Source organism: Aotus nancymaae, unplaced genomic scaffold, assembly GCF_030222135.1.
Source record: "Aotus nancymaae isolate 86718 unplaced genomic scaffold, 86718_ANA_hifiasm-v0.15.2.pri h1tg000041l, whole genome shotgun sequence".
Taxonomy (NCBI): Eukaryota; Metazoa; Chordata; class Mammalia; order Primates; family Aotidae; genus Aotus; species Aotus nancymaae.
Genome location: NW_026988455.1, coordinates 2,390,012 through 2,416,960, shown reverse-complemented (window position 1 = coordinate 2,416,960; position 26,949 = coordinate 2,390,012). Strand labels below are relative to the sequence as shown.

At 39.0% G+C, this 26,949-nt stretch overlaps 1 protein-coding gene and 1 pseudogene across 2 annotated transcripts in view; both read left to right on the top strand.

Moving 5' to 3' along the window:
- ADAM10 (ADAM metallopeptidase domain 10) overlaps positions 1-26,949 on the top strand; it is a 153,433-nt gene that overhangs the window by 35,712 nt on the left and 90,772 nt on the right. The window lies entirely within an intron of this gene.
- LOC105710666 (heat shock protein HSP 90-beta-like) lies at positions 23,105-25,815 on the top strand (annotated as a pseudogene).

Genomic DNA, 26,949 nt, shown 5'->3' with positions numbered 1-26,949 from the left:
AAGTGTCTGTTTCACCCACAATGATCTTCTAGTCTCTGAATATACCACATAAACTTTGTTCTCTGTGTCATCGGTCCTAAATCATGATAGTCTTTCAATGTGCAATTCAACTTCTGTCTCTTAGACACTTTACTTTTTAATTCCCTCTAAACTTTAAAATTACTTATCTTAACCATTGAAATCTTCATTTTGTGCTCTCTCTTTTTTTTTTTTTTGGTGAGTCCTTCTTATTTCTTTTTCTTTTTCTTTTTTTTTTTTTTGAGACCGAGTTTTGCTCTTGTTACCCAGGCTGGAGTGCAATGGTGCGATCTCGGCTCACTGCAACCTCCGCCTCCCGGGTTCAGGCAATTCTCCTGCCTCAGCCTCCTGAGTAGCTGGGATTACAGGCACGCACCACCGTGCCCAGCTAATTTTTTGTATTTTTAGTAGAGACGGGGTTTCACCATGTTGACCAGGATGGTCTCGATCTCTTGACCTCGTGATCCACCCGCCTCGGCCTCCCAAAGTGCTGGGATTACAGGCGTGAGCCACCGCGCCTGGCATTATTTATTTTTCTATAGCTGTGTTTTCTGTTCCTCACAGGCAGGCATCCTGGCTAGTGTTTGGTATTATTCATTATATTGCACATGTGGTACATGTGCTTAAGAAAGATTTTAATGGTTGAAAAATGAGATAATTAGGAACGCTATGAAACTTAAAGTATTTTGTACATGGAAATAAATGTGTTCCTTAAATTAGTGTATTTTCCATATTACAACAGTAATGATTATTGTTGAAAAAATTACTTTCAGGTTATAAAATCTTCTTTGATTTGAAGGAGGAAAAAAGATTTATTTCAGGGTCTTTTCTTGTAGATAAACATTTTAGTGGCAGCAGTTTATGTAAATTTTTATGACTCTTAAGATACTTTAAAATTATTCTTTATTAGTATGTACTGTGAAATAACAAGCAATCATTAGTCTTCCTGTTTTTAATGAGCATCTCAAAACATACTTAGTATTATTAATTATTTAATATACACCAAATAAGTTTTGAGTGTCAAAAGGAAAAGGCGAGATTCTAGCTGCTTCTGGCTTGAGTATCTATTCCTATTATATAATTAGATTTTTGTTAGATATGTAATTCATACTGAATAAGTGGCAAAACTGAATCCTTAGCTCTTTTGTGTGTGTGTGAGTGAGTGAGAGAGAGAGCAGGGAAAGCAAGAGACTGGGCATGAGTGAGAGGGCTGCCACATGGTTGTCCAAAAAGTGTTTATTAACTGCTAGTGAAAAGTTACTGGCTGGGTGCAGTGGCTCATGCCTGTAATCCCAGCACTTTGGGAGGGCGAGGTGGGTGGATCACCTGAGGTCAGGAGTTCAAGACCAGCCTGGGCAACATGGTGAAACCCTGTCTTTACTAAAAAAAATAAAATAAAATAAAATAATCTGGGCATTATGGTGTGTGCCTGTAATCCCAGCTACTAGGGAGGCTGAGGCAAGAGAATGGCTTGAGCCTGGGAGGTGGAGTTTGCAGTGAGCTGAGATTGGGCCATTCCAGCCTGGGTGACAGGTGATAGATGGCACTCTGTCTCAAAAAAAAAAAAAAGATACTTAGTGTAGGATGTGGGAGATTGTATAAGACACATGTCATATGTTACATTACAGATAAAATGCTGTAGATATTCAGAGGCGGGAGAACTTCTTGCTGAGCCACTAAACAAAGGACCTGAAACTAGGAAATCTTATGTAATGTGGTCTCTTGTATACTGGGTCATTTTTGGGTAGTTCTTTTTTTTTCTGAAGCAGGATCTTGCTCTGTTTTCCAGGCTGGAGTGTAGTGGTATGATCTCGGCTCACTGCAACCTCTGGGTTTAAGTGATTCTTCAGCCTCAGTCTCCCAAGTAGCTGGGACTACAGGTGTGCCGTCATCATGCCCGGCTAATTTTTGTATTTTTAGTAGAGACAGGGTTTCACCATGTTGGCCATGCTGGACTTGAACTCCTGACCTCAAGTGATCTGCTCACCTCTGCCTTCCAAAGTACTGGAATTACAAGCATGAGCCACCATGCCTGGCCCATTTTAGGATGCTTTTAACACAAATCTGTACAATTAACTATACAAACTTGCTGTATTTTCTAGACTTCGTCTAGTTTAAGATATTTTATTTTCCCAATTTTTGTATATTCACACTGTCTCAGAATTTATGCCGTAAACCTTGGTCATTGTAATTACCTTTTAAAATACTTTACGTAAAAATGTAATGGTCTGATGATCTTGTTTTTCCCTTTCCTTGAAAATATACCTACAAAATAACTGGGGGGTAGTATAATTATGGATTTCTTGCTAGGTCTTTCTTCTCCTTCTATCATGTCACAAATATTAGTCTTGGTACACTATAACGCCTCCTAACAGGATTTCTATCTACATATAAATTTATTATTTGGTTAATAACGATTTGTAATAATTTGTATTTTATTTATTTTTTTGAGATGGAGTCTTGCTTTGTTGCCAGATTGGAATGCAATCGTGCAATCTGGGCTCACTGCAACCTCTGCCTCCCGGGTTCAAGTGATTTCCTTGCCTCAGCCTCCTGAGTAGCTGGGACTGCAGGCACACGCCACCACACCCAGCTAATTTTTTTTTGTATTTTAATAGAGACAGGGTTTTACCATGTTGGCCAGAATGGTCTCAATCTCCTGATCTCGTGATCTGCCCACCTTGGCCTCCTAAAGTGCTGGGTTTACATGAGTGAGCCACTGCACCCAGCCTGTATTTTATTTTTACAAATTTTTGTTTTTTTGTGTTTAATATGAATATAAATTTATTTATTTATTTATTTATTTGTTTTTTTGTGAGATGGAGTCTCTCGCACATTGTGCAGGCTAGAGTGCAGCGGCGTGATCTCCGCGCACTGCATCCTCCACCTCCCGGGTTCAAGGGATTCTCCTTCCTCAGCCTCCCAAGTAGCTGGGATTGCAGGCGTGTGCTACCACACCCGGCTAGCTTTTTTTTGTATTTTTAGTAGAGACGGGGTTTTGCCGTGTTGGCCAGGCTGGTCTTGAATTCCTGATCTCAGGTGATCCACCTGCCTCAGCCTCCCAAAATACTAGGATTACGGGTATGAGCTACCGTTCCTGGCCAAATATAAATTTTATTTTTATTTTTAGGTAGGTTGGCTTATTACATAGTGAATATAGCTTTGAAATGACTTTGGGTTAGAGTTACTTGTAGTCCAACCTATAAGATGTATACTATCTTATAGCCCAGTGTATAAAATGTTTACTATCTTATACATTGTGGCTAGAATTGTTATTTGTATTTCACCCTTTAAAAAATATCAAGTAGAGTTTTTTTTTCATTTACATAGTAGACTTTAGTCCCCTAGAATCTGATCAGTATACTTTAACACATAATATAATATAGTAAATTTTGTGCATTTAACTTATACATACGAAGAAGAATATACTTGGAAAAGGTTTTGCTTATATAGTTATGACTTACATTTCTGTCATAATGTGACAGCCTCTGTGTGTACGCATGCGCATGTGTATGTATGTTTTAGTATTAAAGTAGTTTTTTGTGGTGTTTATATCCAAGCACGTGAACACACTTTCAACCTGGCTTCTATGTTTTCTCAGTAACTAAGGGTATATTATATGCCATGCTTATAGATGTTACTGTTAAATGAAGAAACAGTTAGCTTTTTCCAAACCAAAAGTCCATTTTTTTTTTTTTTTTTTTTGAGACGGAGTTTCGCTCTTGTTACCCAGGCTGGAGTGCAATGGCGCGATCTCGGCTCACCGCAACCTCCGCCTCCTGGGTTCAGGCAATTCTCCTGCCTCAGCCTCCTGAGTAGCTGGGATTACAGGCACGCGCCACCATGCCCAGCTAATTTTTTGTATTAGTAGAGACGGGGTTTCACCGTGTTGACCAGGATGGTCTCGATCTCTTGACCTCGTGATCCACCTGCCTCGGCCTCCCAAAGTGCTGGGATTACAGGCTTGAGCCACTGCGCCCGGCCCAAAAGTCCATTTTTAAGAATCCTATCGCCAGGTTCAGTGTCCCACGCCTGTAATCCCAGAACTTTGGGAGGCTGAGGTGGGTGGATCACCTAGGTCAGGAGTTTGAGACCAGCCTGGCCAACATGGCAAAACCCTGTCCCTACTAAAATACAAAAATTAGCCAGGCGTGGTGGTACCTGTAGTACCAGCTACTTGGGAGGCTGAGGCACAAAAACTGCTTGCACCTGGGAGATGGAGGTTGCAGTGAGCTGAGATTACACAACTGCACTGCAGCCTGGGCGGCAGAGTGAGACTCCGTCTCAAAAAAAAAAAAAAAAAGAAAGAAAGCTATGAAAAACTGCTGCTCTTGAAATAAAGCTTAAAGTTGTTTTAAAATAAAAGTACCATTTGAGCCAGTGCCACAGTTGTTAAGGAAACAACTCCAGTAATACTTATTAGAATATTAAACTATTTTTATTGTAGATATTAGGCTAAAATGCATCTCTTAGCTTTGCTCAGAAATTAAGAATCAATTTTCCAGGTTGCAGAAATTACTTCACTTGAATAATTTCTGATGAATTGCTCACTTAGCAATGCAGTGCTGTATATATGTTAGTTATGGCATTTATCACATTATATTATAACTTTACATGTATATAACCTCTGCTTCTTGTGAACTTGAAGTGCAGAGTGAGTCTTATTCACCTTTTTACATAGATGATGGTCATTTTAGTTATTTTGAGTGAGTGAATTGCTGGACGTGGTGGCTGGTGCCTGTAATCTTAGCAATTTGGGAGACTGAGGTGAGAGGATCACTTGAGCCTAGGACTTTGAGACCAGCCAGGGCAACATGGTGAGACCCTGACTCTACAGAAAAATTACAAGAAACTTAGCCGGTGTGATGGTGCATGCCTATAGTCCCAGCTGCTTGGAAGGCTGAGGTGGGAGGATCACTTGAGTCCAGGAGGTTGAGGCTACAGTGAGCCATGATTGTGCCACTGCACTCCAGCCTGGGCGACAGAGCAAGACCCTGTCTCAAAAAACAAAAAACACTGCCAGCCAAACATTTAAGTACATAGATATTAGGAAACAGATTTTCTTCTTAAATATTTTATACTGTATATCATCCCCTTTGGTAGTTGTTCTCAGTGACTAAGTAGTAGGCAGATTTGTCATATTGTGGGATGCTAGATTTTTGTGGGAAATTTGTTTTCTCTCTCAGTCCTCATGTTCATATGAAGGTATGTGATGTATCAGAGACTGTCTATTGTAATTTCCCTTCTCTTATTCTTAGATACCATGCTGTGTCCTGCTACTCCTGTCTTTTTTTTTCTTCTTTTTTTCTTTTTGAAACAGGGTCTGACTCTGTTGCCCAGGCTAGGGTATAGTGGTGATATCTCAGTTAACTGCAACCCTTGCCTCCTGGGCTCAAGCCATCCTCTTACCTTAGCCTCCTAGGTAGCTGGTACTACAGGCATATAATACACCACCATGACTGGCTAATTTTTGGATTTTTTTTTTTTTTTGGTCGAGATAGGGTTTTGCCATGTTGCCCAGGTTGCCTTGGCCTTCCAAAGTGCTGGGATTTTAAGTGTGAGCCACCGTGCCCGGCTATTTCTGTTTTAACCATCATGTACTTTGTAATACCAGCATACTGTAATTTCAGCAGAAATTTTGCTTAGGTGGTTTTTGTAAAATGCAGGTTAATATTGTTTATGTCTCGATGCTATAGTTGGAATATTACTGTGTCACCTATATTGATATAGGTGAAAATTAGAATAAATATCTGTCTTAGAGTTAACCAAGGCTATTAATGTAGCATGAGAAAAACTTCATTGCAAGATTGTATAGTAATGATCCCTTTTATAGCTTATAGTGCGATTCTTATATTGTATACATTTTTTAATTTATGCCTTTTGTTTGTACCTGTCATTGAAGAGAAGCATAAGGGATCATTCCACTCTGTCTTCTTCCTAATAGAAATTGGGGGAATTTTCTGAAACACCCTTTCAAAGTGGTAATTTAAAAAAAAAAAAAACAAGTTGGCTGGGCAAGGTGGTTCATGCCTACAATCCCAGCACTTTGGGAGGCCGAGGCAGGCGGATCACCTGAGGTCGAGAGTTTGAGACCAGCCTGACCAATGTGGAGAAACACCATCTCTACTAAAAATACAAAATTAGCCGGGCGAGGTGGTGCATGCCTGTAATCCTGGCTACTTGGTGGGTGGGGAGGGGAGGCAGGATAATTGCTTGAACTGGGAGGTGGAGATTGTGGTGAGCCAAGATCTCACCATTGCGCTCCAGCCTGGGCAACAAGAACAAAATTCCATCTCCAAAAATAAAGATGAACTATCTGAGACCTCTTATTTAAAACGATTGTCTGTTATGATATTCTTTATCTTTTTGGTAGGAAGTATATATACACTATTATGTTGAATTATTTTTGTTGTTGTATGTATATGTATGTTTAAACATTTTCATTCTTCATATCTTGTTTTCCAGATTATGTACTTTGGGGTAGGCATCTTGTCTTTATTTTCTGTTTTTCTCACTACTTTGCTAACTTGACTGTCTTTGATAGAGTTGGTAGTTCACAGCCACCAACTTTGCATTTGAGTAGGAAGCCACTTAGTAAAGAATTACATGATTTTATATATGTATTGGAGTAGTCGTAAACTGGGTAGAGGAGGAGTAGTGTGGTTACTTCAGACTAATTGACTTTCCTTCTGACTTGACATGAAATCTAGAGATGTTTTCTGAGCCTCAGTTTTCTCATCAGTAAAACCTTGACGTTTAGGCAAGATAATGTTTAAGCTCTTTTCTACTTTAAAATTCTACAAAATATATTAGTATACTAAGTTTAAAACATTAAAATACTATCTACTCAGTAATAAACTGTATCTTTCTGCCTGTGTATTTATTTGGGTACGTCAGTCCATATATCAAAAATGATTTTTATCTAATACGTGATTTGTATATAGTATAGAAGAAACCAGAAACTTTCCTTAAGTGCAGTGTAATTGTTTGAAGAATATATGTTTGGTTTTTTTCTGAATTGACAATGTAATTCTTTCTGTAGCCTTAACAGTAAGTTTCCAAACTAAACAAATGATTAGATATTTGGTTGGAAGTTTTCTTTGTGGTTTGGGATTTGAGTTCTCCCTACTCTTGAAATATGAAGGTTTCAAGAATATGGCCCAGGTAACCTGTAAAAGGCATAAATATTCTCTTCACTGTTTTTTGTTTTTTGTTTTTTTTGAGATGGAGTCTTGCTCTGTCACCAAGGCTGGAATGCAGAGGCACAGTCTTGACTCACTACAGCCTTTGCCTCCCGGGTTCAAGGGATTCTCCTGCCTCACCTCAGCCTCCTGAGCAGCTGGAACTACAGGCATATGCCACCATGCCCAGCTAATTTTGAATTTTCAGTAGAGATGGGGTTTCACCATATTGGCAAGGCTGGTCTCGAACTCCTGACCTTGTGATCCACCTGCCATTATAGGAGTGAGCCACTGCACTGGCCCTTCATTGGTTCTTAACTGGAGTTGGGTTAGTCTGGAGATGTCTTGGACTTTATCTCTGTTACATCATGAGTCAGGTAGCAGAAACCTAGGGCAGTTTTAAATCTGTAGACAAACCAGCAAACTTTGAGAAGCAGAGGTAAGAATCTAGAACGCACAAATGGATGCCTGATCATAAAGAAGAGCCAGGGAATAAATTTGGATGGTATAAAAATGCTGTTGTTATGGATGGGTAAAAACAAATTTTAAAAAATACTGATGGTAGTTAAATCTCTCCTAACAAAATTTGAGCAAAAATTTCCAAAGGAAAATAGTATTTATTTAGTACATACTTTGTGTCAGGTATAATGCAACATACATTAGTTAGTTTAGGTATATTTTACACTGCTTTTTGTCTCTGTATTGGATTTTCTAGGATATGGTATTTTTTATTTTTGCCTGTTTCGTCTTTATACAGAAATGAAAATTCCAAGAAAGCTGTTTGTAAAGAAATCTGAAGGGATAATGGCTACTTCAATTACTTACTGAAGCATAAGAAATAGGAAGAGCTGATCTGTGTTCATGTTATTTTCGTATGACTAAAAGAAACTGTAATATTTCTGACAAAAGGGTATATGAACTTTATGTGACTCAAGGTTATTAGCTGATCATTGCTTTGAGTTTAGTGTCTTAGATATAATTTTAATATGAAATACCAATTTCATTTTGCATTTTTTTTTTTTTGAGACGGAGTCTCACTTTGTCACCAGGCTGGAGTGCAGTGACATGATCTTGGCTCACTGCAACTTCCACCTCCTGGGTTCAAAACAATTCTCCTGCCTCAGCCTCCCGAGTAGCCGGGACTACAGGTGAATGCCACAACGCCCAGCTAATTTTTGTATTTTTAGTAGAGACGGGGTTTCATCACGTTGGCCAGGATGGTCTCGATCTCCTGACCTTGTGATCCGCCCTTCACTTTTTTTTTTATTGCTTTTTCGAGATGGAGTCTTGTTCTGTCACCAAGGCTGGAATGCAGAGGCACTGCCTTGGCTCACTACAGCCTCTGCCTCCCAGGTTCAAGGGATTCTTCTGCCTCACCTCAGTCTCCCGAGCAGCTGGGACTACAGGCACATGCCACCATGCCCAGCTAATTTTGTATTTTCAGTATAGATGGGGTTTCACCATATTTGCCAGGCTGGTCTCGAGCTCCTGACCTTGTGATCCACCTGCCTCAGCTTCCCAAAGTGCTGGGATTACAGGAGTAATCTCAGGGTCAGGAGCTCGAGACCAGCCTGGCCAATATGGTGAAACCCCGTCTCTACTGAAATACAAAATTAGCTGGGCATGGTGGCATGCGCCTGTAGTTCCAGCTGCTCAGGAGGCTGAGGTGAGGCAGGAGAATCCCTTGAATTCCTCGAACCTTGGCCTCCCAAAGTGCTGGGATTACAGGTGTGAGCCACTGCACCTGGCCTATTGTACATGATTTTTGTTTTTGTTTTTGTTTTTAAATTGTACATATTTTTAAGCACTACCCAGGACTTACCTGGAAGGGAGGGAATAAGTTTTTTTTTTTTTTTAAATATAAACTTAGCTTTCTCCCTCCTCCTTTGAAAAGGGAATGGAAGTAAGAGTGTGTAAGTATTTTTCTGGCTGTTTTTAATTCTTTGGAGAAATTGTTTCCTCTAAAAGTTAACCTAAAAACAGGCTTATATCTGATGGCTTATTTAGTGGTGTAGTTTTTAATAGTAGCAGGGTTTCTAGAGTTGGTGACCTAGACAGTGATGTCAGAAATTAGATATATGTCTAGTAGAAAATCCTATATATTGTTTTCCTTAATTATGTTATATTTCATGCTAAAATGCTACATGTTCAGTTGGGTCTTTTGTGAGATAAGTACCCTAGCTCAGATTTCATCCCGATTCATAGTCAACCTTGTTTTTTTCTGTAGTTCAAGTGGTTAAGCCCCTTGTAAAGTTGTTGTGGCCTTTTCTTAAAGGTGCAGCAAGGATTTTATGTGACTAAAGGTTATTTAAATATTTATCCTGATTCGTTATATCTGAAAATCATTTATAGTAACCGTATTGAATATGTTCAGTTTATTGGTTTTATTTTAATATGCTTGTTTGGTTTGTTTTATCATCAGGGAAACTTTATAGTATAATAGCTTTAAACTGATGAAAAATTCTTTGGTCATCATATATACAGTTCCTTTTTGACATAGCTTCTGAATACTTGTTCTTCAGTTGATTGTATTATAACATCTTTAATTTCTTAAAGTTAATCTGTACCTCTGCAGGTTGATATGTATTTTTGATAGTTGTATACAGGAATAAAGTTAAGTTGTTAATTTGTGTGCATCTCTGAAATCTGAAATTATAATCACTTTGTAGTAGTAAGTTCCCAAAATAGTCTATACTGAACCAACAAATCAAGTATAAACATAAGGTCTGGCAAATCAGTAGTCTTAGTTATTATGGTGTGGTACAAATAGTTGTGTTATATGCCAGTATTAATTGCCAGGTTGGTATTTTATTATTTATTTAGGATGGAATGAATGACACGGTCTTGCTGTGTTGCTCAGACTAGCCTCAAATTGCTGGGATCAAGCAGTCCTTCCATCTCAGCCTCCTGAGTAGCTGGGACCATTCGTGTGTGCCACCATGCTCAGCTAATATTTAATTTTTTTTTTATAGATATGGGGTCTTGCTGTGTTGCCTAGGCTGGTCTTGAACTCTTGGGCTCAAGCTATCCTCCTGCCTCAGCCTCCCAAAATGCTGGGATTACTGGTATAAGCCACCATGTACAATTATTTTTTTAAATCTGTCACCAGGAAGATGTTCAGCATTTTGTCAATTATTTTTTTAAATCTGTCACCAGGAAGATGTTCAGCATTTTGTCATCCTAGGGGCTCCCTTATATATCCTAAGCAAGGAACTGTTTGGTGTGATGGAAAGACTTGGTTGTCTAATTGAAGACCTTGGTTCAGATTTAAACTCTAATTTTGTGTGCTCTTGGTCAAGTCAATCTTCATCAATTTGTTAAATTAGTAAATTTAGGGGATTATTATTTTATATGTTTGGTTTACAGTAGATATCTGAACCATGGAAGTCTCCTTCTATTCTTAAATCCTGTCATTGTTTTAATATTTTTGTGTGTGTGTTTATTTTGAGACATGAGACAGACTCTCACTCTGTCACCCAGACTGGAGTGCAGTGGCACGATCTTGGCTCACTGCGACCTCCACCTCCTGGATTCCAGTGATTCTTGTGCCTCAGCCTCCCGAGTAGGTGGGACTATAGGCTCCCACCATGCCTGGCTAATTTCTGTATTTTTAGTAGAGATGGCTTTTCCCCATGTTGGTCAGGCTGGTCTTGAACTCCTGACCTCAAGTGATCCACCTGCCTCAGCTTCCCAAAGTGCTGGGATTACAGGTGTGAGTCACTGTGCCTGGCTCTTAATGTTTTATGTACAGTAGTTTACTTACCAGTTATTTAATTACATAGTTGCATGAGGTTGGAAAGTATTTATAAAAACCTTTTTCAAATAGAGAAATCTACTTATTCTGTAATCATGTATAATATGTATAATCATGTGTTCTGTAATTATGCCATCATGACAGATTCTTCCCATTGGCTCTCCTTTATATGAGACTCACGTTGTTGTTCTTTTTGTCTTACACAGGATGAAGTTACTTATTTTGGCTTAAGTTACAGTTTTACTTTTGTCTTTTTATCTCTTCCTTAGAAACTCTTGTAGATTTGTGTTTATGTATTTTTGCTTATTTTGAGGTAATTTGTTTTCTTCAGGGACATCAGTTAAGCCTGGGACTGTGTTTTTTGTTTTTTTTTTTTGAGATGGAGTCTTGCTCTGCCACCTAGGCTGGAGTGCAGTGGTGTGATCTCAGCTCGCCACAGCCTCCGCCTCCCAGTCCAAGCAATTCTCCTGCCTCAGCCTCCTGAGCATCTGGGATTACAGAGGCGCACCACCACATCTGGGTAATTTTTGTATTTTTAGTAGAGACAGGGTTTCACCATATTGGCTAGACTGGTCTCGAACTCCTGACCTCAGGTGATCCATCTGCCTCAGCCAAGTGCTGGGATTTCAGGCGTGAGCCACCATTCCTGGCTAAGCTGTGTTTTTTTGTTTTCCTCTGAACTTTATAGCCCTAGAATTTCCTTTTTTTTTTTTTTTTGAGACAGAGTCTTGCTCTTTCACCTAGGCTGGAGTGCAGTGTTGTGATTTCGGCTCACTGCAACCTCCACCTCCTGGATTCAAGCAATTCTCCTGCCTCAGTCTCCCGAATAGCTAGGATTACAGGCGCATGCCCCCACACCCTGCTTTTTGTATTTTTAGCAGAGATGGGTGTTTCACCATGTTGGATCAGGCTGGTCTTGAACTCTTGACCTCATGATCCGCCCACCTCAGACACCCATAGTGCTGGGATTTATAGGCATGAGCCACTGCGCCTGACCGAACCCTGAATTTCTGTTGAAGATGCCTCAGGTACTGCCTGGTGGGGTGTACACTGCCTGACTTTCTACCCTTTTCCCCTTTCCCCTCTGCAGACCTGTTCCTTTCCCTTCCCATTCTCCTCCTTTTCCCACTCCTCCTTCCCCTTGCCTATGATAACTTGAGAAAAGGACTTTTCTATTTCAGAAAGTATACTAGTGGAAGATAATTGACTCAAAATAATATTTGATGTTAATATTGACAACTTACCTTAAAAAGTAATTTGAATGGAGACTTTCTTAAGCATCTTAATTAAGAAGGTGAAAGTTAAGAGGAAATGGGTATCTGGAAACATTAGAGATGCCTTAGTTAAGTACAAGTAATCACTAACCTAGGCCTGTCATAGGCCTGCTCCATTTTAGATATGATAGACACCTATTTAGATATGATAGACAAGCACTGTCTCTACCTGAACCTTCTGGATTACTCTGATAGTACCTTAAAGCAAGGTTTGTGTCCTCAGATTTCCTCTCTGTATTACCAGCGTTCTTCATTAGTTGGGGCTTTATGTTCCATTATGACTTCAGTTAAAAGGATGCACCCTTTATCTTGTTTTCTTCTGAGTATTAGAATCATACTATCTTTAGGTAAAATAGCAATCCCATGGGAAAAGACAACTTCTTTTTAATGTACAATAGTCCATCCTTGTTTGCAGAGGATGCGTTCTAAGATTCCTTGGTGAATGCCTGAAACTCTACATAGTACCAAACCTTAAATATATTATATTTTCCTATACATAAATACCTATGGTAAAGTTCAGTTTACAAATTAGGTACAGTAAGGGATTAGCAACAATAACAAATAATAAAAGAGAACGGTTATTACAATTACTGTAATGTAAGTTAGGTGAATGTGGGCTCTCTGTCAAAATACCTTATTGTGCTGTACTTACCTGTTTTCAGACCACGGTTGACTGTGGGTAACTCAAACAGTATGGGTAAGAGGGGACTACTATCTATTCCAACTATTCTAACGTATGGAAAGTATCTCTGTATATAAAGATGTAGAGGGTCCATAACCTTCCTGAAAACTTATGGAATGACATCCTAACGGAATTTATTTTGTTGCTCTGCACCTAAGGTGGTTCTGGTACCTCTATTATTTGTCTGGTTTGGAGGTAAAATGCTTTTCTAAAGCCTGAGAAAGAAAAACCGGCTATTACTACCACATGGTAAAACTGCCTATGCAGAGCGCTGAGACTAGGGAATCAGCATCTGTTTGATGTATTTTTAAAAATTGCTATCAATTGTTAAACTGATTTCATCCTCCTATAACTTCACTCCATTCTTTATAATTTTACTGTAATCTCAACACCAAAAAAAGAATTATAATAGAACTACTGTAATCAAGTTGAGAAACATACTATTGATTCATAAAATCAATACAGTGGTTAAATTGAGGGTAGGAATAATATTCTTTATACAGGACATCTTACCTCCTCAAGGAAATCTAAAGTTTATTTTTGATGACAGGGTAATATATCATAAAATAATAAAAGGAACTAAGCTTGCTGAAAGAAACATAGTAAAAAGTGGACAGAGTTTAGCCATAGTCTTGAAAGTAGCTCAAGCGTTAAAAATCAGAGTTTTTTGTGGTAATGTTGTAAAGTAAAATTTTCAGTGAAAGCCAAATTAGGTTATAATTTTCATTTCTATATCTTACTTACATTTGTTTATATTTTAAAAGGTGACTTGCTGGAGGCTAATGATGTTACATTAAGACTACTACAACACTCAGCATGTGTTAGCTTGACTTTCCATCATGTGCTTGAGAGGCATTCTTGATACGATAGTAAGAGCAATATGCAGCAACTAAATGCCAGAGTTCTAGTCCTAATTTTAGTCTTATGACCTTGAGTCATACCTTTTGATTAAAATATTTATTGTATCTAATTTGTACTGTTACTTTGACGGTAAGATGCAGTAATATATGTAAAAGTGCTCTGAAAACTGCAAGCCTCCATACTGTATACATTTAAGAAGAATGTTGTAATCTCATCATTATCTTCACATACCATCATCCCACCCACATCCCTTGAGACTTTAACCATTATGAAAGACAGCCACACAATTTGATTTTATACCCCAGCTTTTTGGAATGCAATGATTTTTAAAAATTTATTTTTATTGCAGTAAAATAACATAAAAATTACTATTTTAACCATTTTTAAGTGGTTAAAGCAAGGTTTTTGCCCTCAGATTTCTCTCTTTCTATTGCCAAAGGTCATTAGTTGGGGTTTTAGGTCCCATTATGGCATTAGTTAAAAGAATGCATTAAATGGCATTAAGTACATGCACAATGTTGTGCAACCATCACCATATTCATCATCACAAGCAGAAAGTATGTACTCATCAAACAGTTACTCCCCATTTTTCCCTCCCTCCAGTGCCTGCCAACCAACTATTCTATCTGTCCCAATGAGTTTGCTATTCTAGGTACCTCATATACTTGCAATCATGGAATATTTATGACTGATTTATTTCACTTACTGTATTAGTCCATTTTCACATTGCTAGAAAGGACTACCGGAGGGTGTGAGGGCAATCTCCAGGGTTGATTCAGCTGTTCTGGCTGGCTAGACGGGTGTCCCTTCCTCCCTCACTGCTCCATGTGCGTCGTTCCTGAAGCTGCGTGCTCAGTTGAAGAGGAAGACCATCCCCAATAGAGGAAGACTGGTCTTTGGTCAAGGGTATATGAGTAGCTGTGCTCCCCTGCTAGAACCTCCAAGCAAACTATCAAGAACTACCTGAGACTGGATAATTTATAAAGAAAAGAAGTTTAGTTGGCTCATGGTTCTGCAGGCTGTACAGGAGGCATGGCTGGGGAGGCCTCAAGAAACTTAAAATCGTAGCAGAAGGAGAATGGGAAGCAGGGACAGTCTTCACATGACGATGGGAGGGTGGGGGGGGAGAGAGAGAGAGAGAGAGAAAGAGAGAGAGAGAGAAGGGGGAGGGTTACATGGTTTCCAACAACCAGATCTCATGAGAACTCACTATCACAAGAACAGTAAGGGGGAAATCTGCCCCCATGATCCAATCACTTCCCACCAGGTCTCCCTGCAACACTGGGAATTGCAGTTCAACATGAGATTTGGGTGGGGACACAAAGGTAAACCATGTCACTCACCATAATGTCTGACTGACTTACAGTGTTTTCAGGGTTCATCCGTGTTGTAGCAAGAATCAAAGTTTGATTACTTTTTAGGGCTGAAGAATATTTATTGTATGTATACATACAGACTTTAAAAATATTGATCCGTGAACATTTGAGTTTTCATTTTTTGGCTGCTGTGATTAATGTTGCTGTGAACATTGATGTGCAACTGTTTGAGTTTCTGCTTTAAGTTTCTTTGGGTATATACCTACAAGTGGAATTGTTGAATGATATGGTAATTCTGTGTTTCTTTTTTCTTTTATCTTTTTTTTTTTTTTAGTGGGGGGACCACCAAATTGTTTTGGTGGAATACAGTGATCTTTTTAAGGCAACATATGCTGCAGTTTTTCTGACTGTTGAGCCGAAGACTAGACAATTAATCTGGTTATGTTTTCAGATAGCTTTTTATTGAGGGCTTGTTAAAAAACTAAAAAGGTAGTATGTGGTTGGGTTGTTCCTTTCAGCTATGTTTTAGTATTATTTCATAAATGTCATCCAACAGGAATATTGCAAATAATTTGCTTTTTTTTTTTTTTTTTTCTTGAGAGACAGAGTCTCCCTCTGTCACCAGGCTGGAGTGCAGTGGCACAATCTTGGCTCACTACAACCTCCGCCTCCTGGGTTCAAGCAATTCTCCCACCTCAGCCTCCTGAGTAGCTGGAACTACAGATGCATGTCACCACGCCCAGCTAATTTTTTTATTTTTAGTAGAGAGAGGGTTTTACCATGTTGGCCAGGATGGTCTCGCTGTCTTGACCTTGTGATCTGCCTGCCTCAGCTTCCCAGAGTGCTGGGATTACAGGCATGAACCACCGCACCTAGCCAGAATTTGCATTTTATAAAATGCTAAAATAGCATAAAGGTGTGAACTGTCAAACAGATTATAGTAGAATTAAAATTAAAAAGTTATAATCCAGTGGCTTGGTTAACGGAATAAATTATGTCCAATTCCTGATTATTCATTGTGGTTTACTATTTTATGGGTTGTGACAATCTTTAATCATTCTGGCTTCTTTCTACTATTTACCTGCCTGCTAGGCTCTCCCTCATTCCTTCTTCTGTTCATGTATGTTTTAGATGCAACTTAATTTTGATGGTAATAGAAGCAGTGAATTTTGTTATGTGATTTAAATTTGATTTTTAAATGATCTGTACTGCTACTTGACTGCATATATAATTGAGAACTGATTTTATATATGGTTATAATCCAATTTAAATCAATATTGGGAATGTTTTGTATCTTAGACATGATTTTATTTTTAAAAATTTAAAGTAAATGGACAATAATTATACATATTTATGGGGCACACATAATATTTTGTTACATACAATGCGTAATCAAGTCATATTTGGGGTGTCTATCACCTCAGGTATTCATTATTTCTATGTGTTGGGACATTTCACATCTTTTTTTAAGCTATTGTGAAATATACAATATATTATTGTTAACTATAGTCACCCTGCTCTGCTCTCAAACATTCACAGTTATTCCTTCCATCTAATTGTATGTTTGTACCCATTAGCAACCTCTCTTCATCTCCCCTCAAGCTCCACCCACACCCTTCCCAGCCACTGGTATCTGTCTTTCTGCTGTCTTTCATGAGATCAACTTTTTAATCTTACCCATATGAGTGAGAATATGTGATGTTTGTCTTTTTGTGCCTGACTTATTTCACTCAACATAAAGACCTTCAGTTCCATCCATGTTGCTGCAAATGATGAGATTTCTTTTTCTTTTTCTTTTTTTTTTTTTCGAAACAGAATCTCACTCTATTGCCCAGGCTGGAGTGCAATGGCATGATATTGGCTCACTGCAGTCTCTGCCTCCTGGGTTCAAGCATTTCTTCTGCCTCAGCCTCCTGAGTAGTTGGGATTACAGGTGTGTGCTGCCACGCCCAGCTAATTTTTGTATTTTTAGTAGAGGTGGAGTTTTGCTGTGTTGGCCAGGCTGGTTTCAATCTCCTGGCCTCGAGAGATCTGCTTACTTCGGCCTCCCAAATTGCTGGGATTAAGGCATGAGTCATCGAGCCTGGCCTTACTATTATTGTTTTTTAATGATCAAACAGTACTCCGTTGTATATATATGCTACATTTTCTTTAAACATTTATGTGTGATCGACAGTTAATTCCCTATCTTGGCTATTGTAAATAGTCTTGCACTAAATATGAGAGGGCAGATATCCCTTGGACATACTGATTTCTGTTCCTTTGGATAAACATCCAGTAACGGGATTGCTGGATCATATCGTAATTCTGTTTTTGGTTTTTTGAGAAATCTCTATCCTGTTTTCCATAGTGGCTGTACTAATTTACATTATTACCAACAGTATAGAAGAATTACTGTTGCTTCATATTCTCTCCAGCATCTGTTATTTATTAATAACAGCCATTCTATTTGGGGTAGGATGATATATTGTGGTTTTGATTTGTATTTCCCCGATGATGAGTGATGTTGACCATTGTTTTTTATACCTTTTGGCCATTACTATGTCTTTTCATCTTTATTTTTTCATCTCAAAGGACACAAACCAGCATTTCTGTCTTCTTTTGAGAAATGTCTGTTCGTGTCCTTTGGCCACTTTTTAATTGGATTTTTTTTTTTTGAGACAGAGTTTCGCTCTTGTTACCCAGGCTGGAGTGCAATGGCGCGATCTCGGCTCACCGCAACCTCTGCCTCCGGGGTTCAGGCAATTCTCCTGCCTCAGCCTCCTGAGTAGCTGGGATTACAGGCATGTACCACCATGCCCAGCTAATTTTTTGTATTTTTAGTAGAGACGGGGTTTCACCATGTTGACGAGAATGGTCTCGATCTCTTGACCTTGTGATCCACCCGCCTCGGCCTCCCAAAGTGCTGGGATTACAGGCATGAGCCACCGCACCTGGCCTTAATTGGAATTTTAAAAAACTGTTGAGTTATTTGAGTTCCTTTTATATTCAGGATATTAGTCCCTTGTTGGATGAATAGTTTGCAAATATTTTCTTCTGTTCAACAGACTGTCTCTATTTTTTTCTTGATTAGCAAGTGGCCATTGATTTTATTTATCTTTTCAGAAAACAAACTTTTGGTTTTGTTAATCCTTATTATTGATTTTTGAGTGTCTTATTTAGTTGAATTCTGCCCTGTTTATTTTTAAGTTGGAATTTTGTTCTGTCACCCCGGACTGGAATGCATTGGCATAATCATAGCTCACTGCAACCTTGAGCTCCTGGGCTCGAGCAGTCCTCCTACCTTAGCCTCCCAAGTAACTGGAAACTGCAGGGCTATGGGCTGTAATTGTTATATTTTTTCATCCTCTCAGGGTGCTGGGCTTTCAGGCATTGAGTCACTGTACCTAGCTCCTTGATTTTTTTTTTTTTTTTGAGATGAAGTTTCACTCTGTAGCCCAGGCTACAGTGTAGTGGTGTGATCTCAGCTCACTGCATTCTCCGCCTCCCGGGTTTAAGCAATGCTCCTGCCTGACCCACCTGAGTAGCTGGAATTACAGCGTGCACCACTGCACCTGGCTCCTTGATTTTTATTATTTATTATCTTTTAGTAATTTTGGGTTTGGTTTGTTCTTGCTTTACTAGTTCCTTGATGTGTGTCATTATATTGTTTATTTGAAATCTTTCCATATTTTCTGATGTAGGCATTTATTGCAGTAAACTCTCTAAGCACTGCTTCTGTTGTATCCCATAGATTTTGGTATGTTATGTTTCAATTTTCATTTGTTTCAAGAAGATTTTTGATTTCTTCCTTAATTTCTTTCTTGATCAGTTTGTTGTCTTTAAGGAAAATGTTGTTTAATTTCCGTGTGTTCATACAGTTTCCAAAGTTGTTCTTGTTATTTGTTTCTAGTTTTATTTCATTGTAGTCTGACTTGATATGATTTCTGTTTAAAAAAATTTGTTGAGACTTGTTTTGTTTCCTAACGTATGGTCTGTCCTGGAGAGTATTTCATGTGCTGATGAGAAGAATGTTGTGTGCTCTGTACCTGTTGTATGAAATCTTCTGTAAATGTCTTTTAGGCCCGTTTGGCCCACTGTGCAGTTTAAATCCAATGATTCTTTTTTTAATTTTCTGTCTAGATGATCTGTTTAATGCTGAGAATGGGGTGTTGAAGTCTACCAACTCTTAAGGTATTGCAGTTGATCCCTCCCTTTAGATCTAATAATATTTGCATTATGTAATGGGTTCTCTGTTGTTGGGTGCATATATATTTAGAATTGTTCTATCCTCTTGCTGAATGATCTCTTTATACATAATAATAACTTTCTTTGTCTTTTTTTTTTTTTTTTTTTTTTTTTACTTTTTTTGACTTAATGTCTGTTTTATCTGATGTAAGTGTAGCCACTTCTGCTCACTTTTGGTTTCCATTTGCATGGAATATTTTTTTCCATCTCTTTACTTTCAGTCTATATGTGTCTTTACAAGTAAAATGAATTTCCTGTAGGCAACATATAGTTGGATCATGTTTCTTTTATCCACTTAGCCAATCTTTATCTTTTAAGTGGAAAGTTTAATCCTTTTACAGTCAAGGTATATGAGGGCTTATTCCTGCTATTTTATTAATTTCTGGTTGTTTTATATATTTTTTGGTTTTCTTTGACTTCTTTTGAGATGCACTCTTGCTCTGTTGCCCAGGCTGGAGTGCAGTGGTGCAATCACAAATGGCTCACTGTAGCCTTGACCTCCTAGGCTCAGGTGATCCTCCCACCTCAACCTCCCATAGTTGGAACTAAAGGTGTACACCACCATGCCTGGCTAATTTTTAAAATTTTTTGTAGAGATGGGGTTTTGCCATGTTGCTCAGGCTGGTCTCAAACTCCCGGGTTCAAGTTACCTGCCTATTTCGGCTTTCCAAAGTGCTAAGATTACAGATGTGAGCCACTGTACCCAGTCTGTCTATTCTTTGTTCCTTTGGTGGTTTTCTGTAGTGGTAACATTTGACTTCTTTTTCTCATTTGTGTATCTGCTCTCCCAGTTAGCTTTATACTTCTGTGTGTTTACATGATGGTGATCATCATCTTTTTGCTTCCAGATGCAGAATTCCCTTGAGTATTTCTTGTACAGTTGGTCTAGTTGTGACAAATTGCCTGTTTTTGCTTGTGTGGTAAACTTTCCTTCGTTTCTGAAAGATATTTTTCCTGGTTGTATTCTTGGCTGCCAGGTATTTTTTTCTTGTAGCACTTTGAATATATCATCTCATTTTCTCTGGCCTGTAAGGTTTCTGCTGAGAAATCTGCTGTTAGTCTGATGGGGTTTCCCTTGTAAGTGACCAAATGCTTTTCTGTTACTGTTTTTAGAATTCTCTCTTCATTTTTGACTTTTTACAGTTTGACTATAATGTACCTTGGCAAAGACCTTTTTGAGTGTATCTATTTGAGAGTTTCTGAGATTCCAATATCTGGATGTCTAAATTGCTTTCTAGACTTGGAAAGTTTTCAGCTCTTACTTTGTTAAATAGGTTTTCTATCCCTTTGGCTTTTTCTTCACCTTCTGGGGCACCGAAAATTTGAATATTTGGTCACTTTATGGTGTCTATATGTCATATATGCTGTGTTTATTCTTTATTTTTATGTTATTGTATATTTCAAAATACCTGTCTTAAAGTTCTTAAATTCTTTCTTCTGCTTAATCTAGTCTGTTGTTGAAGCTTTTGAAAGTATTTTGTGTTTCATTCAATGAATTCTTTACTTCCAGAATTTTCATTTGATTCTTTTTTATGATATCTATTTTTTTTTTTATTTGAGACAAGGTCTCACTCTGTTGCCCAGGCTAGAGTGCATTGGTGCAATCTTGGCTCCCTGTAACCTCTTCTTTCCTGGCTGATGTGATCCTCCTACCTCAACCTCCTGAGTAGTTGGGACTGTGGGTGCATGCCACCACACTGGGTTAATTTTTTTATTTTTATTTTTGTAGAGACAGGGTTTTGCCATGTGGCCCAGGCTAGTCTTGAACTCCTGGGTTCAAGTGATCTGCTTGCCTCAGCCTTCCACAGTGCTGGGATTACAGATGTGAGCCAGGCCCTGTGATACCTGTCTTTTTGGTAATTTCTCATTCATACTCTAAATTCTATGATTTCTTGCTGTTGTGTCTCTGTACTGTATCTCACTTAGCTTTTTAAATGTTATTTTGAGTTCTTTTTTGGGATCTCATAAATTTCTTTTTCATTGGAATCTATTGCTGCAGAATTATTGTGTTACTTTAGAGGTCATATTTCCTTGCTTTATCAAGTTTCTTGGGTCTTTAGGTTGAAATCTGCACATACAGTGTAACAGTCACTTCTTCTAGTTTTTTGAATTTGCTTTCTTAAGGGAGAGCCTTTTCCTGAGAATGTACTTATGATGTTGGTTGGGTAGGTCATTTTGGCATTGATCTGATGGCTGTAGGTAGGGGATATCAGTGAACTTTAGGGATTTGGAGATGGAGGGGCTGTTTGGCCTCAGGGCAGGATGCAATCTTGTTGGGACTTGGCTCTCAAAATGTGCTTTGCTGTAGCTGCTTAGGACTTAGGAGTGGAGGGGACTCTTCATGAGCTCCCTCAGTGAACCAAGGTTATCATGTAGTCTCCAGGCAGCTCCCTTTGTCAGTATAAGATGATTTTCTTCTTATGAAATCAGTATCGGCCAGGCATGGTGGCTCATGCCTGTAATGCCAGCATTTTGGGAGGCCGAGGCGGGCAGATCACCTGAGGTTAGGAGTTCGAGAACAGCCTGGCCAACATGGTGAAACCTCGTCTCTACACAAGTACAAAAATTAGCTGGACATGATGGTGGGTGCCTGTAATCCCAGCTACTTGGGAGGCTGAGGTGGAAGAATCACTTGAACTTGGGAGGCAGAGGTTCAAGTAGGCAACTCCTCATCTGCTTCCTATCACTGTAGACAGATTTTTACTGTTCCAGAATTACATATCAATGGAATTAGACTCTGTACATTCTTTTTGTGTCGTAACCAAAGTGCATATTTTCAGTAGTTGGCTTTTTTTTTTATTGCTGTATAGTTTGACATTATATGAATACATCTTTATTTCTCTTTACTTATTGATAGATATTTAGGTTATATTCAATTTTTGGCTATTATAAATAAAGCTGCTGTGGACATTTGTGTTCACTTGTTTGTGTGGTTATATGCTTTATGTTTTCTTTTTTCTTGGAGTAGAATTACTGGGTCATAAGGTTTTGTTTGTTTGTTTGTTTGTTTGTTTGTTTTTGTTTTGAGATGGAGTCTTATTCTGTCTCCCAGGCTGGAGTGCAGTGTCGGGATCTTGACTTACTGCAGCCTCCTCCTCCCAGGTTCAAGCAGTTCTCTTGCCTCAGCCTCCCAAATCTTTGAGATTACAGGAACCTACCACCACACCTGGCAGGTTGTTATATGTTTAGTAGAGAAGTGGTTTCACCATGCTGGCCAGGCTGGTTTCAAACTCCTGACCTTCAGTGATCTGCCTGTCTCGGCCTCCCAAAATGCTGGGATTATGGCGTGAGCCACTGTGTCTGGCCTGGTTTTTGTGTTTGACTTTATAAGAAAGTGCTAAACAGTTTTCCAGAGTGATGTTGCCATTTTGCATTTCCATCAGCAACTTATGAGTTCCAGGTACTCAACATCCTACTAATTTTTGGAGATGTCATTCTACCAAAGAGTATGTGATAATATATTATTCTAGTTTTAATTTACATTTCTCTGTTGACTAATGGTGTTATCTAGGTTTCCATATGCTTGGTTGCCACTTGTATATCTTTGTGAAGTATTTTTTCACATTGTTGGCTGTCTTTGAATGATCGACTTATTGATTTGTAAAAGGTTTTTAAAAACATACTCAGAATATAAGTTCTTTTTCAGACCATATGTATTGCAGATGTTTTCTCCCAGACTGTGGCTTGCTTTTTATTTTTTTACTATTTCTCAGTGAGCAGGAAGTTAAAAAAAATTTTTTTTTAACACCAAGTCTTGCTCTGTCTTCAGGCTGGAGTGCAGTGGCTCGATCTCGGCTGACTGCAACTTCTGCCTTTCAGGTTAAGCAGTTCTCCTGCCTCAGCCTCCGAAGTAGGTGGGACTACAGGTGCATGCTACCATGCTCAGCTAATTGTTGTATTTTTAGTACAAAGAAATCCTTTTAATGAAAGAATATTTTTCTATTATGGTTTTTGCTTTTGTTTCTTAAGAGAGCATTGACTACCAAGGCCATGTCAGTTTTCTTCTAGATGTTATAGTTTTACATATAAGTCTGTATTCCAATTCAATTTAATTTTTTCAATGATAGAGGTAAGGGTCAAGGGTAATATTTTCACATATATATCAGTTTTTTAGCATCATTTTTTGAAAAAAGTATTCTCCATTGAATTACTGTGATCTATATGTTGAGACCTATTTGTATATTCTTATGTCTTTCATTTCATTGACCTATTTATATTTTCATGCCACTGTTTGATTACTGTAGCTTTATGGTACATGTGGTAAGCAAGGTCCATTTAGGAGGCAGAATTTATACAGTAATTTGAAGAATGAAATTTTAATAAAAGAATTAGCTCTTGAGTCCCCCCCCCTTGCAGCCCTGGTACTGCTTGCATTTTGGACATCCAGCCCTCTTTGCTTTCTAATACCTGTAAGCCTTTTTCCTTTTAAGATGCCTGAGGAGGTGTACCTTGGAGACAGGGAGGTAGAGACTTTTGTCTTTTAGGCAGAAATTGTCCAACTCATTTCTTTCATAATCAATACAAGGAGATTTTCCTTTAGGAGTTGATCTCTAATGCTTCTGATGGCCTAGACAAGATTCGTTCTGAGAGCCTGACAGACCCTTCTTTGGACAGTGGTAAAGAACTGAAAATTGACATCAATGCCAACCCTCAGGATTGCATCCTGTCTTTGGTGGACACAGGCATTGACATGACCAAGGCTAATCTCATAAATTTATAATTTGGGAACCATTGCCAAGTCTGTTAGTAAAGCATTTATGGACGCTTTTCAGTCTGGTACAGACATCTCCGCAATTGAGCAATTTAGTGTTGGCTTTTATTCTGCTTACCTGGTGGCAAAGAAAGTAGTGATCACAAAGCACAATGACGTTGAACAATATTCCTGGTCATCTTCTGCCGGGAGGTCCTTCACTTAACATGTTGATCGTGGTTGGCAGGGATACCAAAGTGATCCTCCAGCTTAAAGATCAGACAGAGTACTTAGAAGAGAGCTATGTTAAAGAAGTAGTGAAGAAGTACTCTCAGTTCATAGGTTGTCTCATTGCCCTTTATTTGGAGAAGGAACGAGAGAAGGAAATCAGTGATGATGAGGCAGAGGAAGAGAAAGTGAGAAAGAAGAGAAAGAGAAAGATTATGAAGAAAAGCCCAAGATTGAAGGTGTGGGTTCTGATGAGGAGGATGGCGTTGTTAAGAATAATAAGAAGAAAATGAAAAAGATCAAGGAGAAAATACATTGATCAGGAAGAACTGAACCAGACCATGCCTGTTTGGACCAGAAACTCTGATGACATCACCCAGGAAGAGTATGGTGAATTCTACAAGAGCCTCACTAGTGCCTGGGAAGACCACTTGGCAGTCAGGCACTTCCCTGTAGAAGGTTGGTTGAAATTCAGGGCATTGCTATTCATCCCTCATCGGGCTCCCTTTGACCTTTTTGAGAACAGAAGGAAATGAACAACTCTGTGTCCATCATGTGTTGATCATGGACAGCTTTGCTGAGTTGAGACCAGAGTATCTCAGCTTTATCCATAGTATGGTTGACTTTAAGGATCTGCCCCCAAATTTCTCCTGGGAAATGCTCCAGCAGAGCAAAATACTGAAAGTCATTTGCAAAAACCTTGTTAAGAAGTGCCTTGAGGTTTTCTGAGCTGGCAGAAGACAAGGAGAATAACAAGAAATTTGATGAGGCATTCTCTGAAATTGCATGACTTGGAATCCATGAGGACAACTGGTGACACCTGTCTGAGCTGCTGTGGTCTCATACCTCCCAGTCTGGAGATGAGAAGACATCTCTGTCTTCTTTTGCATGAAGGAGACACAGAAGTCTATCTGTGATCATATTTGGAAGCAGGGCTTCTAGGCAGTATATATGACTGAGCCCATTGATGAATACTGTGTGCAGCAGTTCAAGGAATTTGATGGTAACAGCCTGGGGCTCAGTTACCAAGCAGTGTCTGGAGCTACCTGAGAATGAGTAGGAGAAGAAGAAAGTGGAGGAGAGTAAGGTAAAGTTTGAGAACCTCTGCAGGCTCATGAAAGAAATCTTAGATAAGGTTGAGAAGGAGACAATCTCCAGTAGGCTTTTGTCTTCACCCTGCTGCACTGTGACCATCATCTACGGTTAGATAGCTAATACCAAGTGGATCCGAAAGCCCAGGCACTTTGGGACAACTCTATGATGGGTTGTATGATGGCTAAAATGCACCTGGAGATCAACCCCAACCACCCCATTGTAGGACACTGCAGTGGAAGGCTGAGGCAGACAAGAACAACCAGGCTGTCGGTGACCTGGTGGTCTACTGTTTGAAACCATATTGCTCTCTTCTGGCTTCTCCCTTGAGGATCTCCAGACCCATCCAGCTGCATCTACCACATGATCAAGCTAGGTTACCTGTTGATGAAGTTGAAGTGGCAACAGAGGAACCCAGTGCTGCTGTTCCCAATGAGATCCACCTCCCTTAGGGGTGATGAGGATGTGTCTCGCATGGAAGAATTAGATTAGGAATTTATACTTGGAAACTTTGTGCCCTTTTATAGTGTCCCCATGGCTTCCACTGCAGCATTGAGTGGTCTTGTCCCACCTGGCCCTCTCTGTTGATATCTAGTATTTTTTCTCTCCTATCCTTGTGTCTAAGGCAGGAAACAACGTTGTCAAGCCCTGTTTCCTCCCTAGTTTGACAGAAGGATTGGATGTTGTATATGATTTTTTTTGTTGTTTATTTTGTTCTGAAATTAAAGTATGCAAAATAAAGAATATGCTGTTTTTATACTGTTAAAAAAAAACCCACAAAGAATTACTTTTTCTGGGGATTAGCAACTAAAAGAGGATGAAGGAAAAAAATTCTATAACATACCCTAGAGCTGAGAGAGATTTATCAAAGAGACAGATTTGGATAGGGATCCTTTCTTCGAGGTTGGGATTCAGACATTACTGGCAAGGATGCAGCAGCAGCTCATCAGAGAACTTCTTTCCTGGGTCAGAGCTGGTCCACATTTGGTAGGCCAGTATTGGTAGGCAAGGAACCATCAGTTAAAACTGGCAACAAATTTTGCTGAAAGGTGAGTGCCACAGGGTATACCACTTATGTCTCTGGCAGCTGGAACAGAAGCACCCTGAAACCAGAAAGAAAAGTCTACTTCAGAGCCATCTGCTGACAAAGCTTATCACTAGCTGACAAAAGACACATATTTACAGGGTCCAAGAAGGCAGTGAAGTGTAGATTAGGAGGAGCCCAGAGGCGATAAATTGATAACTGGCACACTGTCTTGAAATCAAATAGTGTAGTCATCTTTTTTTTTTTTTCCCAGAGTTGTTTTGCTATTCTAGGTCCTTTGTGTTCCCATATGCATTTTAGAGTTCCTTCTCAGTTTCTATAGTGAAACCTGCTGGGATTTTGATTGAGATTATGTTGAATCTGTAGATAACTTGGGTACAGTTGACATTCTGATACTATCGAGTCTTCAAATTCATGGGCATGATGTATCTCTCCATTTCTTTAGGTGGTCTTTAGTTTCTTTCAGAGTGTTTCATTGTTTTCACTAGAGACATTGATCATCTTCATTCTTAAGTACTGTAAAAATGCTATTGTAAATGAGATTTTTAAAACATTTTATCTTCCAGTGCTCGCTGCTAGTA